The 3,080-nt window shown below is 35.1% G+C and overlaps 1 pseudogene; it reads right to left on the bottom strand.

Moving 5' to 3' along the window:
- Positions 1 to 1,641: 1,641 nt before the first annotated feature.
- On the bottom strand, positions 1,642 to 2,530 carry LOC111146493 (annotated as a pseudogene).
- Positions 2,531 to 3,080: the final 550 nt, after the last annotated feature.

The raw sequence follows: 3,080 nt of genomic DNA on the forward strand, positions 1-3,080 counted from the left end.
GTATCTTGGCCATGGAGGCAACTGCATGACTGTGTAAGTTTTTCCAAATTCATCAAACTATATGGAAAAAGGGTAAATTTTACAATATGTAAACTCTACCTTAGTAAAACAAAGAAGGCATTACAATAAATCCAAAATTAAATGCATATAAATCACTCTGTGAATAATAATTTTAATGACATTTACTCAAATCAGGGCAAAATTCAGAGCATTATTTGAATTACTGAAATTTTTTTGTGATGGATTTTTCAGATGAATAGAATACATTTTCCTAAAGTGTTTACTGCAAATAAAAGTTGTTCAAAAGTGAGACTTCAGGGGTGCCTGGGTGGCTCAGTGGGTTAAAGCCTCTGCCTTCAGCTCAGGTCATGATCCCAGTGTCCTGGGATTGAGCCCCAAATCAGGCTCTCTGCTCAGCAGGGAGCCTGCTTCCCCCCTTCTGCCTACTTGTGATATCTGTCTGTCAAATAAATAAATAAAAATCTTTTAAAAAAAAAGATTCTTTAAAAAAAAAAAGTGAGTGCTGTGAAGTGTGTAAACCTGACGATTCACAGACCTGTACCCCTGGGGATAAAAATATATTATATGTTTATAAAAAATAATTTAAAAATAAATTTAAAAAAAAAGAAAAAAAAAGTGAGACTTCATTTAGTATTACTATCACTAATTAGCATATATGGTGCTAATGCAAATATGGACATAATTTAATATTCATTGATGCAAATATTCAAGAAACATTTCCTGAGTGTAACTAGACTATAGCTTGAAAGTACTCACTTCTCCCCAGTTCTGGACCAGTAGGATATGCTTCAGACTTCTTCAATAAACTTTCATAAGGTATGATCAGAAGAGATCAAATCTTAGAAAAATAACTTCAAACTTAGCTTCAACTGGTCCATAACAGTAAGATTGTTTAATATTAGAAAACAGTATCATACAGTATAGCAACATTACGAAGATGGTAATTAATACACCTAGAACAAGTGAAACCTACCAAAGACATTTTTTGTTGTTGAATAAATGAATAATAATTGTCTTGATAGTACAATTTAAAAAGGCTTTTCATTTTCATGTGTGTTATCAGGGCTTCAATATAGAACATATTGTCAAGATTAGTGACATGTGGATACCAATGGTGTTTTTCAAACACCAAGTACCAGTATTTTCTGGTAAATGCCAATTTTCACACAACAAATTAACTAAACATAACACAATTTCGGGAGATGTTAATATCAGCATAATTCACCCAAATTATAAAAATGGCAACACTTAAAATCATGCACATTATTTCACCATTTCATAAAACTTCTCTTTAAACCTCTACGAACTTTCCCGGAGTAAAAAGATTACTCAAAACATGATAACATTAAACTACAAAATTCACTCTGGAAATGCAGGGAGTTATTTTTCAAATTTTTGCCTTAAGATTTTTTTTTAAGTCTGTGAAAATATATAGTGAGGAGTGTATTAAGAAAGGTGGAGAAAAAAAGAGCTTCTGGTTGATGGATTCAGTATGTCTGAGAACACTTCAATAATGTAGAGAAAAAACTTCAAGAGCAAGAATTTTTATAAATAGAAGACTTTCAGCAAGATGGACAGGTGAGCAGTTCTTGCATCAATTGTACCCACAGGAGAAAGGTCTCAAAGAAAGCTAGTTGATAGAATCTTCTGTAAGACAGAGTTGGCTACATCCAAAGATTCATCTTTTACTAGAACAATATCATAAGAGTCCATGTACTTTTTAAAAAGCTCTTCCACCCTATCATTTAGATATCCAATTTTCAGAATGTGTTCAACATTAGCTAATCCATCTGCCATTCTTATATCCCCTTGAGAATCTCCCAGCAGAGTTAGTTGCTATTGTCTTTTCATCAATTGAAATATTCTGTATTCTTCAAGGCACCATCATGTTTGTTAAATAAAGAAATTAGTTTGCTTTTAAATCCTTTGAGCACCCCCATTATCATCAAAATCCATGAAGCTGGACACTACTGTGATGTTTGGGTGATAAACGCTGGCCTGATGGATTACCTCCTCCAGCATATCACCAATACCAGCTGAAAATATGAACACACAGATACTGTATTGTTGGTTTATCAAAGAAATTCTCAAACTCTTCCTTGAGCATAACATCAGATTCTGCCACCATGTGATTTAATATACCATTCAACAAGCAAACCATGTGATCTAGTATACCATTCTACCATATAGGGTTACTTCTCTTCTACAGTAAGAACAGGATCAATTTTAATAGCGTATTATTCCTTTAGTTGCAGTACCTTCTTTCAGCATTCATCTGTAACTAGCTTACTATTGTCACTGATATAACAACATGTTGGGCATCTTTTCCACTCACAGGAAAATCTACTCAGTGTCATCAAAGTCTGTTACTACCTGAAGTTTGGAAGCTTCTCCCTTAATAAGACCACATATAATCTCTTCTACTCTTAACAGGGTTCTTATTTCGAACTGGACCTCTCTGGAATTATTGCATCATTCTCACATGTATAGCGGAATCTTGATTAGGCATTTTTTGGTTATCCAATCTTCCTTAGGGCACTTGAGTTCTTTTGTACTTGAATTTGTCTTAGGGTAACAGCCCAGGTGGTAAGCAATATCCAGAGATGCAGGGCTTGGATACAGACACCTTGATGATCTTGGTCTTCCACATTGTCTTTCTCTTTAAGGTACATATGTACTGGGCCAGGACCCCCCCACCCTCCTGCCACTAGGGTGCACACACTAGTGCTCGCCACCACATCTATCCTTGCCACAGCCACCTGGTCCATGAAGGGGTGTCCTGTACCTCCCAGCCAGAAAAGAAAAATTCAAAGACATTCTTAATGGTCCAGACATTATAACTCTCAGATCACTCAAAAGCAAAATGATAAAAATGTAACATAAGACCCAAGAACATTACTTAACAGTGAACAGAAGAAGCAAGTTGTATACATGGTATTTTTCATTATAATCTCTCTGCTGAAGGATACCTCAGACTGGAATCCAATGACCTTAGGTACTAGTCCTCTCTATACCAATGCAGTTTCCCTACTGCTCATATCCATCTTCGAAATAATTAA

The sequence above is a fragment of the Enhydra lutris genome, unplaced genomic scaffold, assembly GCF_002288905.1.
Source record: "Enhydra lutris kenyoni isolate GAN:26980312 unplaced genomic scaffold, ASM228890v2 scaffoldscaffold14, whole genome shotgun sequence".
Taxonomy (NCBI): domain Eukaryota; kingdom Metazoa; phylum Chordata; class Mammalia; order Carnivora; family Mustelidae; genus Enhydra; species Enhydra lutris.